The 14,032-nt window shown below is 47.7% G+C and overlaps 1 long non-coding RNA gene across 1 annotated transcript in view; it reads left to right on the top strand.

The window, feature by feature from the left end:
- Positions 1–14,032, top strand: part of LOC123773453 (uncharacterized) — a 44,397-nt gene that overhangs the window by 4,426 nt on the left and 25,939 nt on the right. Inside the window, exon 2 of the long non-coding RNA XR_006774819.2 lies at positions 6,648–6,757. This is a non-coding gene — a long non-coding RNA (uncharacterized lncRNA). The remainder of the gene's footprint in view (positions 1–6,647; positions 6,758–14,032) is intronic.

The following is a 14,032-nucleotide window of genomic DNA, read 5'->3' as shown; positions in this document are numbered from 1 at the left end:
CATATGTCCTCCACTCACCCCTCTACCCCTTCTTTTTTTTTTTAATTTTGCCCTGAGGGGCGAGTTTATTGGGCAGCGCCACTCATCCTGTGAGTGGACACACCGCCATAGTGACAGTATTGAGCAGCGTCACTCATCCTGTGAGTGGACACACCGCCATAGTGACAGTATTGGGCAGCGCCACTCATCCTGTGAGTGGACACACCGCCATAGTGACAGTATTGGGCAGCGCCACTCATCCTGTGAGTGGACACACCGCCATAGTGACAGTATTGGGCAGCGCCACTCATCCTGTGAGTGGACACACCGCCATAGTGACACTATTGGGCAGCGTCACTCGTCCTGTGAGTGGACACACCGCCATAGTGACAGTATTGGGCAGCGCCATTCATCCTGTGAGCGGACACACCGCCATAGTGACACTATTGGGCAGCGTCACTCGTCCTGTAAGTGGACACGCCGCCATAGTGACAGTATTGGGCAGCGCCACTCATCCTGTCACTTGTACCCAGACACAGCTCAACTGTCTCAAGTGAACAGCTCCTCAAACTAGAATATTAACATCTGTCAATCCTTAAAATCTTACGTTATCTTGCGGGTGCAAAATGGGTGAATCTTTTAAGAACAGTATCAATATTTGACAAATAGTGTTTTCCTAACCCAAATAATGTGGGGGTTTATTATTCTACACATTTATAATGTCTCTCAGGTGTTCACATTCTTTCAGGTAGTGGTCAAGGCGGTGTCCGTCACTCTCACCACAACTGCTCCGCTGCTCAGCTGTTGTTTCCATTCCGAATCGCCATAGATATTTGTATCCAAGACGGATTCTTGCTATTACTGATTCTCTCCCGCGGCCACCTCCTCTTCGGCCATAAAGATTGGAGTTGCCAGCTGCAACCATGTTGTACCATCGTACAGATTCGCTGATTTGTGCTTCTATCCTCCTTTCCTCAGTTACCTTGTCACGGTGATGTTGCCTGACAATACCTCTAATTTGTAGAAGAGTCTTGAGCATGAAGTACTCAATATGGTCTCCTTCAGCGCCTTCAGTAGCCAGCACATCTGCTCGTTCATTTCCACATATTCCAACATGGGAGGGGATCCACAGAGACTTGACCACTCTTCCCTGGTTGATAGTACTCTCACAGCTCTTTTGATTTCAGCGACTATCACAAGATTTTCTGCCCGATTTTTACATAGGCTTTGTAGCGCTGCTTTTGAATCAGTGCAGATCACTGCGCCGTTAGTGTTTCGTTCAAGGAATCTTAACGCCATAACAATGGCAGTTAGCTCTGCTTACGTTGAAGTGGCATAGTTCTCAGTACGTGCTTTTTCTTCATTTCTCCATTGAAAGGCATTATTCCTAATTATAGTGTATGCTGCACCAGCCCTGCCATTGACAGGATTAGATGATCATTCAGTATAGGTTTGATCTAGTTCATATCCGGCTTCTATATAAATTTCCTCAAAATACTTGTGCCTCATTTCTTGACCTATCATGTTGGACTTTTTTGTTGCCATTTCATTGATGATAATCCTGCATGAGTCATCCTCCCAGGGAGGTAACCTCTCTACAGGCAGGAGCTCACGGGCGTGCTCAAGCAGGTGAAATTCTTCCTGGTAGCAGACTGATCAGTGATTGTCATTTTTTTCTTCTCCTGTTTCCTCCTGTAAGTAGCACAGAACTCAGTTTTTTCTTGGCAATCTCATTGTAATGGGGATCTCTGGCTATCTTAATTGCAAGCTTAGCATTCAGTTCCTTAATTTTGCTTTTGACACTTGGGAGGGAGAACTCCTCTCGTAAATTAGATGTTTTGGCAGTTCTTGGGACTCCAAGATTGATTGTCATGGCTTCATTTTGTATGTTTTCGAGCCTTTTCATGCCGCTTTGGGAGTAGGTGCATAAAACTGGTGCGGCATAGTCTATGACGGAGCGCACAGAGGCTGTGTACTTCATTTTAAGTACAGCAATAGAGGCTTCATGTCCATTCCAGGTCATAGCTTTCAGTGCCCCGAGTCGACTTTTGCATGTTCCTATGAGTTGGTTGAGCTCCTCTTTCTTCCCCTTGTTAGAGCCGACAGTGACGCCAAGGTACCGATAGTGGTCAACCCATTTAAGTGTTACACCATTAATTTGCAGTTCTTCATTTTCTCCCCGCTTGTGATGGGAGTATGCTTTTGTTTTGCTTGTGGAGAGAGTGAAACAGAGCTCAATACATTTTCTTCCGAGGAGTTCAATGGACTGTTTAATTTTTCTCTAGGTGGGAGCTTGTATTAGGACATCATTTGCATACCCTACTTGTTGCGTTCCTTCCGGAAAATCAATATGTATTTGCAATGGTGTTCATAAGTATATTGAACAATGTGGGGCATAAGACCCCTCCATGGGGGGTACCGAGTTCCATATTCATTGTTCTCGAGACTGCTCCATTGAAGCAGACCTTGGCTTTCCTCCCTGTGAGGTAGTCTTCAATCCATTTCAAGAGTCTCCCCTTGACATCCATGCATGCAAGCTCGTCCAGGATCGCAATCCCTTGTGCTTTGTTGAAGTCTCCTTTGATGTCAACAAATACAGAATACTTAGCTGTGTCATTAGCTAGGTAATTAACTATACAATTTACTGTGATCCGTCCTTTAACAAATTCATTGACCCCCTCCCCTAGCGTGTCTATTTTGTGCAACAGTCGGTTTAGAATGATCCTTTCAAGCATCTTGCAAGTGCATGACACGAGACTGATAGGTCTGTAATTGCCAGGGGTCATTGGGCTTCGGTATGGGGACAATTATTGCGTGTTTTTATTGTGTAGGCAACAATCCACTTAGGAATGATTTGTTAAACAGGTGGAATAATGGATTCCCAGACACTTCACACAGTGCATTGAGTATGTCGTAGGTGACGCCATCCTCACCAGGTGCTGTACTTTTACCCTTTTCATAGCCCTATTACTTCCTGGGCTGTGACTGGTTACCCATACTGGTCATCACTAGACCTTGTTATCTCTTGTTATCCTAATTCTTCTGTCATTATGTCGCAGGAGCTGGTCCCTGCTTACGTCTGCAGGGAGGAGGGGAAAGATGCTGCATCACACCTAAATCAATCACCACTTGTGAATTAGTTCCTCAGCCTTACCCTGGGGGTCTTTGTGAGCCGCAGACCGGGTTCTGCCCCCCTTAACTATCTGAATTTTTTGCCCACACTTGTCTTGCAGATGTTTCTCTTCCAGTGGAGCTAGTGAAGTCAAGCCACTGTCTTTCCCGCTCTTTAATCTTCTCTTCCCTGGCTACTTGACACACAGTTTTAAACAGCTCTTGGATTGCTTTCGGTGGGATGTCTCTGGTACTCTCTACTCATGCTCTTTACATTTGCATTGAGCATCTCTATGTAATCGTTCTTATACCATTATATTTTCTTCTTCTAAGGGTTACTTCGCCTAGTCGTATAGCGCGGAACTCTGAGACAATTTGGTGATTAAGGTCAATCAACATATATATCAATGTCTTTTGGGATTTGGTATTCCGTGAACCAGTCACCCATCTTATTTATGAAGTACGACCTCATATCCGCTCCTAGTGATAACCTTTTTCTTTGATTTGTCTCTTTCCTTCTCTTGCTCATGTCGACGGTGGTAATCAGTGCCAGTGGTCACTACATAAACTGTGTACAATGTGTGTTCCGCCATCCGTGTCCTGTGCATTCAGCAGGAGAGCATAGTCTAATCTTCCTCCTCTGAGGTGAGTTGGCTGTTCATCACCCAGGACCCCAAGGTTTTCACTTCCTCTAACATAGAGCGACACTTTCCGTCCAATGACATCGGGCTGATGACAGTTGATCAGGCTGCTGAAGCCCTAGTTTCAAAAGTTGTTTTTATTCCTAGTAGTGAAGGTCAGTGGACTACCGATGGGGTGAGAGGTTCGACGGGAGGAATGCTCGACAATGCACGAGTCGACACAGTTGACGGCAGGTCAGCTGGAGGCGGCTGTGGTCGACCTCCACACTGGGGAAGGGCGATGACCACCTCCCAAGGAGTGATTTTTGTGGATTTTTTAATGTAGTATATAGTTGTGTGCAGTAACGTAGTGGAAGAGGGGCAAAGTACAGTGAGACTGAGCACTTGTGCTGGGTGGTGAGTCAGGCGTAATGGTGTAACAGTGAGTTTGAGGCCATACGATGATTACATGTTATGAACAGTGACACCTAGAGTTCACTGTGAAGTGAAAATTTGTTTACAGCGATGATATAGTCGAGGAAAAGTATTCCTTTACACCTCCCAAAAGTGTCTTGGAAAGTACAAAGTTAACTATTTTTCCTTCCTATAACAGTGTGATTTTCATAAACCGGTGTGTGGTGTTTTGACCAATGAGACTCGCCGTTACAAAGCGCCTATTCATTCATATTCTTACCCAATACTACGACAACAACAAAAGCGGCGTTGCCATTTTCCACCAAAGTGAGGAGTAAGAGGAATAACATTCTTCCTGGACTGTACATATATAATGACAAAGTGGAATTTAAGGTAATTCTCGAAGTTTATTTTTATTTATTTATGTAAAAGTATATTCATAGAGAATGGGTTACAAGCAGAATGGTGGATTAATGGAGTTAGTATATACTATACCTAAATATAAAGTGATAAGTCAGGGTTGGGAGGGAGCCAGGTGTTGGAGAGTTGGGAGGAACGGCTTGAGTGACTGTCATGTTTAGACTGCGAGCGAAACTGGTAATGTTTATATGTTGTCTGTGATCTCACTCATCCCAGGGACCTCACCCACCAACCAGGGACCACACCCACCAACCAGGGACCACACCCACCAACCAGGGACCACACCCACCATCCCAGGGACCACACCCAACCAGGGACCACACCCACCATTCAGGGACCACACCCACCAACCAGGGACCTCACCCACCAACCAGGGACCACACCCACCAACCAGGGACCACACCCACCAACCAGGGACCACACCCACCAACCAGGGACCACACCCACCAACCAGGGACCACACCCACCAACCAGGGACCACACCCACCACCCAGGGACCACACCCACCATTCAGGGACCACACCCACCATTCAGGGACCACACCCACCAACCAGGGACCACACCCACCAACCAGGGACCACACCCCCCATTCAGGGACCACACCCACCACCCAGGGACCACACCCACCATTCAGGGACCACACCCACCATTCAGGGACCACACCCACCACCCAGGGACCACACCCACCACCCAGGGACCACACCCACCACCCAGGGACCACACCCACCACCCAGGGACCACACCCAGGGACCACACCCACCACCCAGGGACCACACCCACCATTCAGGGACCACACCCACCATTCAGGGACCACACCCACCACCCAGGGACCACACCCACCATCCAGGGACCACACCCACCATCCAGGGACCACACCCACCATCCAGGGACCACACCCACCAATCAGGGACCACACCCACCAACCAGGGACCACACCCACCACCCAGGGACCACACCCACCATTCAGGGACCACACCCACCATCCAGGGACCACACCCACCACCCAGGGACCACACCCACCACCCAGGGACCACACCCCAGGGACCACACCCAGGGACAAGAGAGGGACCAAGAAGAGAGAGCAGGCCGAGCACCACAGGGGTCAGGTTTCCCGTGTGGCAGGTATTCTGGCCAAGGGTTCGAGGTCGGCCTCTGCAAATTCTGTCACTGTCGAGTGACCGAGATTCAGTCTTTGTGTGTTGTGGCTCTCACGCTGGCTGATACAAACCATTTATTAAGCTGTGTAAGACGGGCTCACCATAGCCCATGCTACTTGGAACTTTTTGTTCTAGGTAGCGAATCTTTAACAACAACAACAGCTGTGTAAACTTTTGTATTTAATTACGAGAATTGTTAGTGTGATGGTTGTAGTTAAGGTGATTTGAGTGACCCCAGGGTGGTGGGTGGCCCCAGGACCACAGGATCACAAGTCCAGCGTGCTGTCCGCTCGGCCGACCGGCTCCCCTTTGCCCTACATATACATGTAGGGCAAGCCTGGACTTTCAACCCAAACCTTCTGCACATTTTGTAGTTTAATACAAGGACTCTATTTAACTCATTTTTTTTTGTATTTACTTGTCGATTAATGTATTAAAAACATCTACTGCTTTATCTAAGCCATTCTATTTAATTATTAGTTATACACTTAAGAAGTTTTGTATGACAACTCTGGAACTCACATGGATTTGTTCATTAATTTCAAGATTGCTTGTTTTTTTTTTTACCTTGTCAATTTCCGCTTTAGAATCTTTTATGTCGCTAACATGTCTTCCTTCGCCTAGTGTTCATGTCCAGGAGTCATGCAGCACTTGCGTGTTCACTTACGAATTGTGTACATCTTTCCTCTATCATGGCGGCCTCGTATTTCGTAAGCAATGTATAAGTTTGGGTAATTATGAACCAATATTGTTATCAACAACTTCGTAGCGCTTCGGAGCTTATAAACTATTTAATAAATACTAGCACAAAAGATGTAGAGGCTTCGTAAGTGGGTGATGGAGCTTGGCTCAGGTCCTTCTCCCCTCGAGTGTGGTGAGGTCCGGCTCCCACGGTCTTAATCTCTTGAATATACATTGTTTGTTTTATAGTTTTGTGTTCTTTCAGGTTGGAAATGCTATGCTTCAAGAGACACGACTCTTACAGCACCTTCGTCAGCGGCCTGTGACCGCCAGGGACCAAAGAGCTGGAGCTCAATCCCCCGCAAGTACAACCAGGTGAGTACACATACCACTGTTTCTGTAGACATGTGTTTATGTGCTTGCTGCGGGGCTGATTGTAATGATTTTTAGAGCAGTTGTTATTTTGTCGTTATGACTTTAATTTTATTGTATTTTATCGTTGCTTGTTTCTGAGTTAAGGCAGGAAAATGCACCTTAGGGTATAGCATTATACTGAGCTTGGTTTACCAGCACGAGGGAAATAAGGTGTTGCAACAAGGGTCAAGGCTGAGCCTCGAGGGCCACTTGACGCACCTTAGCTGTCGGGGAGCTGGGGGCAGGCACTTGTTGTTGTAGATTCAGCTACTGGGAACCAAAAGTTGCAAGTAGCACGGGCTATGGTGAGCCCGTAGTAGACTTACCTGGCACAGGAGCGGGGCTATGGTGAGCCCGTAGTGTACTTATCTGGCACAGGAGCGGGGCTGTGGTGAGCCCGTAGTGTACTTACCTAGCACAGGAGCGGGGCTATGGTGAGCCCGTAGTGTACTTATCTGGCACAGGAGCGGGGCTGTGGTGAGCCCGTAGTGTACTTACCTGGCACAGGAGCGGGGCTGTGGTGAGCCCGTAGTGTACTTATCTGGCACAGGAGCGGGGCTGTGGTGAGCCCGTAGTGTACTTACCTAGCACAGGAGCGGGGCTATGGTGAGCCCGTAGTGTACTTATCTGGCACAGGAGCAGGGCTGTGGTGAGCCCGTAGTGTACTTACCTGGCACAGGAGCGGGGCTATGGTGAGCCCGTAGTGTACTTACCTAGCACAGGAGCGGGGCTATGGTGAGCCCGTAGTGTACTTACCTGGCACAGGAGCGGGGCTGTGGTGAGCCCGTAGTGTACTTATCTGGCACAGGAGCGGGGCTATGGTGAGCCCGTAGTGTACTTATCTGGCACAGGAGCGGGGCTGTGGTGAGCCCGTAGTGTACTTATCTGGCACAGGAGCGGGGCTGTGGTGAGCCCGTAGTGTACTTATCTGGCACAGGAGCGGGGCTGTGGACACAGGAGCGGGGCTGTGGTGAGCCCGTAGTGTACTTATCTGGCACAGGAGCGGGGCTGTGGTGAGCCCGTAGTGTACTTATCTGGCACAGGAGCGGGGCTGTAACTGGCAGGGAGTCACTAACACCACTAACCTCTCTTACCGCACCTGGACCAGGTGTGTATATATCTCTCTCTCTACTTATCTTTTATTTTGTAGTAACATAGTCAGCCTTTACTCGTATTTCAGTCTTCTCAGTTCTGAAACTAGTCCTATGGCGCCTCTTTGAGCTTATTCAAGTTTTGTTTAATGGCGGGAGCTGTACTCCAGAGCCGCATCTTCCTGTACTGGTCTCATGTAGTGTACAGTGCACTGAAAGCTTCTTTGTCCAAATTTCAAATGTTTTCTGGCTTATAATATGCCGCTGATGGGATTCTGTTGATGTGTACGTGTTGAGACTGGCTTGGTGTTGTCTCGCAAACATCGCTCTCCTTTGCAGATTAATTGAGCTGAATTCCCTTCAATGTGCATTGGATTTGCTGTCTCCTCGGCTGCTTTCCCCACTCGCATAACATTTACTTGGGTTGAGATCGAGTAGCCATGTCTCAGACCATCCCTGATCTCAGGTAGTGGTCAAGACCTTGACCTCTACCTCAGAGATTGTGAACATCTAAGAGCCATCAGAAATGTGTGTAACATTATAAACCCCACATTGTTTGAGTTAGGAAAATATTGGCATATATGTAAATGGTGTTCTCAAAAGATTTCCGCCATTTTGCACCCGCAAGATAACGTATGATTTTAAGGGTTGACAGATGTTAATCTTCTTGTCTGAGGAGCTGTTCACTTGAGACAGTTAAGCAAGTCCCAGCTGTGTCTAGATACAAGTGACAGGATGAATAACCCAGCGGGTTTTCTTCCTATTGGGGAGTGTCCACTCACAGGATGAGTGGCGCTGCCCAATACTGTCACTATGGTGGTGTGTCCACTCGTAGGATAAGTGACGCCCAATAAACTCGCCCCTCGGGGCAAAACAAATAAAAAAACTATCCGTGCGGGGTGTCCAGGTCCTCCTAGAACGTTCTGCAGCTCTACCCGCTGCCATAGACATTTCCTGGCATTTGATATTCACTACCAACATTATAGGTCTTGTACTAATCTTTCCTGTACATAGCTTTCACCTCGGCTGCTACTCGTCTTTATACAGAGATTCATTTTATTTTGTAATCTTGTCTTGGTAATGTTAGTTTACTAACGCTGTGATCATGGGTTATATTCTCACATTACTGTGGGTGATCTGTCTCTCACGCTGTCATCTTCTCTCATTCTGTTGGTGTTCATTGTAAACAAAATTCAGCTTTTAAACTCTGCCACTTGTGAATATCTCGTGTTTGTCATGTTTGTATAGGTGTGAATATGTGTGTTTATATAAGAGGTGTTATGTAAGGAAGATTGTAGCACCTACTGTTCCTCCCCTGGATCCCCCCCCCCCCCCACCAGCCTTTTCATCTTTTTGACCCCCAGCTTCTCCTTCTCCTGAGCCCCCAGGCTCTCCATCACTAATACCAATCACGTATTGGTGATTGATGAAGATATACTAGTATACTGATATACTAGTATATAGAGCTAGTATATACTAGTATATACTGGCTCTATCTTGAAACCCAAAATTCTATTTGTAACTCATTTTGTGTGCATGTACTTTTACCCTCGTTCGTGCCTCCCTTCAGATAGTGCCACGTTACCTACCATCTCAGTTAACGTGGCGTGTATTGGTTATATGGTGATCATGTCTCCCCGTGATCGTCTCTCATCCAGTGAGGTCGAGGTGAATACATCCACTATCACATTGTGATAGTGTGTGTAGAGAGCGGCAACAGCCGGCTCCCAACACACACCGTAGTGAGGCAGTTGGTTACTGGGTCTCGTACCTGAGTAGTGGGTGCACCAACCCGTCCTCTTAAAAATAACGTCGCTTTTCGCTCGTATGCGACGCTATGGCCAAAAATGGACGTACTGTAATTTGAAATGAAATCAGCTCGCAAAAGTGATGTACTTTCCAGTTTTCTGTTTGAGTCCTCTGGTTTGCTCGGAAAGGTTAGGAGAGAAAATTTTCAAATAACATTTTTCATGACGTTTTGATATGTAAGAAGAATTTCCTACCCACCTAACCTTACTTAACAGTAAGTTAAGGGTCAGAGGACCCTTAACTTACTGTTTTGGGAAAAAATCCAAAATTTATTTTCAATTTTTATATTTTGAAATTACGTCCATTATCGGCCATACGGACAAACGGCCAAAAGCGACGCAATTTTTAAGAGGACAGGTTGCACGTGTGTGTGGGGGGGGGGGAGGGTAAGGGAAGTGAGGTAAATAGTTGGGAAACAAGTCAAGGTTGGGTTGTGTTGGGTTAAGCACCACCACCTCTACTGCCGCTTGTGTGGTACTTGTGTGGTGTGTGTACTTAACTAATTGTTTTCACCTAAATGTGCTTGCGGGGGTTGAGCTCTGGCTCTTTGGTCCCGCCTCTCAACTGTCAATCAACTGGTGTACAGATTCCTGAGCCTACTGGGCTCTATCATATCTACACTTGAAGCTGTGTATGGAGTCTGCCTCCACCACATCACTGCCTAATGCATTCCATCTATTAACTACTCTGATACTGAAAAAGTTCCTTCTAACGTCCCTGTGGCTCATTTGAATACTCAGTTTCCACCTGCGTTCCCTAGTTCGCGTACCACCTGTGTTAAACAGTTTATCTTTATCTACCCTATCAATTCCTGAGAATTTTGTAGGCAGTGATCATGTCTCCCCTTACTCTTCTGTCTTCTAGTGTCGTGAGGAGCATTTCTCGCAGCCTTTCTTCGTAACTCATGCCTCTTAGTCCTGGGACTAGTCTAGTGGCATATCTCTGAACTTTTTCCATCTTCGTCTTGCGCTTGACAAGGTACGGGCTCCATGCTGGGGCCGTATACTCCAGGATTGCTCTTACATATGAGGTATACAAGGTTCTGAATGAATCCTTACGCAGATTCCTGAAGGCAGTTTTGATGTTAGCCAGCCTCGCATATGCCGCAGATGTTATTCTTTTGATGTGGGCTTCAGTAGACAGGTTTGGTGTGATATCAACCCCTAGATCTTTCTGTCCGTTTCATTAAGTACTTTTTTTTTTGCATCAGCAAACAATGAGAGGAATGATTCTATACCATCTGGAAGATCATTTACATATATTAGAAACAGTATAGGTCTAAGGTCCAGGGTCCAAGGTCTGGTGCTTGTGTAGTGTTTGTCTGGTGATTATGTGGTGAGGGTGAGATTGTGTGGTGGTTGTAGGGGGGGGGGTCAACAAGAGTGGTGGGGGCGCCACCAGACAATGGCCGGGTGGTAATCAGCCGAGAGCGTCATCAGAACAGTTTGAATACAGAACCATTACAGTTTGTGGAAGTGAAAGTGGGAGAGAATGATTACCCGAGGCGCGGGACGGGCTGGAATGTTGGGGCATGATGGATGGGGCAGGTGGTGGTGGAGGGATGAGACGGTGTTGGTGGTGGTGCTGGAGGGACGGGACGGGACGGACTGGCACCCCGGAGATGACCAAGGATAACTTCGGCTGATCATGTCCACATCACAACAGAAGACGAGGCAAGAATGGGTAATCACTAGAAAAGGCAAAACTATAATTAGTCTAGCTATAAAACTTTCACGTCTCTTATCCATAATAAATGTGAGTCTCTCTTTTTATGGATTATAATGCTGAGGTTCCACTCCCCCCCCCCCCAACCCTCCCTCCTCCACACAGCTAGTTGTGTTGACACACACAAGTGGATGGCAATGAATCTGTGAAGGGTATCGAGGCGGTGTTGAGAGTGTTGTTGTCTTGCGGACAATATTACTGGTGGGGGAGTAGCCGTGTGCTGTGGTGGAGGACACGGCGGGGGTAGCCAGTCATTCGGCGGCGGCTCCTGTCAAACAAATTTCTCCTGAGTAAAGTGTGTGTGGGGGGAGGGGGGGGGGGGGGAGTGACCTTCATGTGCTGGCTTCCTTCCGCCCCCCTGTCTCCACCACCACCACCACCTCCCACCTGCAAAATCTCAGTTTTGCAGGTGGGTGGTGCAAAAAAGGAAAATCAAATCTCAGATGCAAAGAGACTATAATTTTTTCACAAACAGTGCAGAAGAAGCGAAGCTATATGACCGAGTAAGCCGGGGGACTCAAAACAGACAACTAGACAGTCCGTCACTTTCGTGAGCCGATTTCATTTCAAATTACGTTAATTTTTGGCGATAGCGCGCGTACAAGCAAAAAGCGACGTTATTTTTAAGAGGACGGGTTGTGTGAACAACTATCCCTCAGGAAAACAAAAGCAGCACAGTTCGGATAAATAGCATAAAATGATGTACACAAATGCAGATGGAATTACCAATAAAGGGATAGAGTTAGAGAAAAAGAGTGGTAGAAGAGCAACCACACGTGATCATAATACTGGAAACGAAACTGAAAAGTGTTATTGGAACTGGAGTCTTGCCAGAAGGATATCAAGAAATAATGCACCAGAGGGAGGCGGTGTAGACCTGCTGCTGTAGCTACACTGGACCTGCTGCTGTAGCTACACTGGACCTGCTGCTGTAGCTACACTGGACCTGCTGCTGTAGCTACACTGGACCTGCTGCTGTAGCTACACTGGACCTGCTGCTGTAGCTACACTGGACCTGCTGCTGTAGCTACACTGGACCTGCTGCTGTAGCTACACTGGACCTGCTGCTGTAGCTACATTGGACCTGCTGCTGTAGCTACACTGGACCTGCTGCTGTAGCTACACTGGACCTGCTGCTGTAGCTACACTGGACCTGCTGCTGTAGCTACACTGGACCTGCTGCTGTAGCTACACTGGACCTGCTGCTGTAGCTACACTGGACCTGCTGCTGTAGCTACACTGGACCTGCTGCTGTAGCTACACTGGACCTGCTGCTGTAGCTACACTGGACCTGCTGGTGTAGCTACACTGGACCTGCTGGTGTAGCTACACTGGACCTGCTGCTGTAGCTACACTGGACCTGCTGCTGTAGCTACACTGGACCTGCTGCTGTAGCTACACTGGACCTGCTGCTGTAGCTACACTGGACCTGCTGCTGTAGCTACACTGGACCTGCTGCTGTAGCTACACTGGACCTGCTGCTGTAGCTACACTGGACCTGCTGCTGTAGCTACACTGGACCTGCTGCTGTAGCTACACTGGACCTGCTGGTGTAGCTACACTGGACCTGCTGCTGTAGCTACACTGGACCTGCTGCTGTAGCTACACTGGACCTGCTGCTGTAGCTACACTGGACCTGCTGCTGTAGCTACACTGGACCTGCTGCTGTAGCTACACTGGACCTGCTGCTGTAGCTACACTGGACCTGCTGCTGTAGCTACACTGGACCTGCTGCTGTAGCTACACTGGACCTGCTGCTGTAGCTACACTGGACCTGCTGCTGTAGCTACACTGGACCTGCTGCTGTAGCTACACTGGACCTGCTGCTGTAGCTACACTGGACCTGCTGCTGTAGCTACACTGGACCTGCTGCTGTAGCTACACTGGACCATTGAAGTACAACTATCAAAGGAACCCGACCAGCAAGAGTATCCACCAGGAATACCAACAGTGGGAGATGTGAAGATAGTGGTGGTGGTTAGTTATAATCCCCCCCACCAAACAATATGACATTGTAGACACTCTAGAAGAGGTCAAACCAAACCACCAGGAACTAGACATACTAAAAGCCAATGGGACTAGACTTAGCCTGACCATGGCTGCTACAGACTTCTTGCGTAATCTGGCCCCTGGTGTACAGATAACTAGCAAGAAACAGAGCTGGGTAAGGCAGTATCTCGAGGACAGAAAGTAAAGTCACAGTCAGAAAGAAGGTTTCAGACTGGAGCTGTGTGTGGAGGTCCCACACGGCTTGGTCCTGGCACCGCTGCTGTTCATAATGTATGTGAATGACCTACTCAAGACAGTGAACACCTGTATAACAATGTCTACAGATGATACAAAGCTGATAAGAAATGTTGAAAACAAGAGGATAGCAGGAAGTTACAGGAGGACCTTGACAATTTCCAGGAGTGGGCAAACAAATGGTTGCTGGAATTAAATCCCAACAAATGTAAGGTAATGAAGATGGGAAAGTGAAAAGGAGAGCAGGAGGCATCTACACCATGATGGGAACTACAGTAATTATAAAGAGAGATTTATGAGTGGATATAATGCCAGTATCAACACCAGCGGCACACACACACACACACACACACACACACACACACAC

Source organism: Procambarus clarkii, chromosome 89 (genome assembly GCF_040958095.1).
Source record: "Procambarus clarkii isolate CNS0578487 chromosome 89, FALCON_Pclarkii_2.0, whole genome shotgun sequence".
In the NCBI taxonomy this organism is placed as follows: domain Eukaryota; kingdom Metazoa; phylum Arthropoda; class Malacostraca; order Decapoda; family Cambaridae; genus Procambarus; species Procambarus clarkii.
Note: the sequence above shows the minus strand (reverse complement) of the source record. Positions and strands in the feature narration are given on the sequence as shown.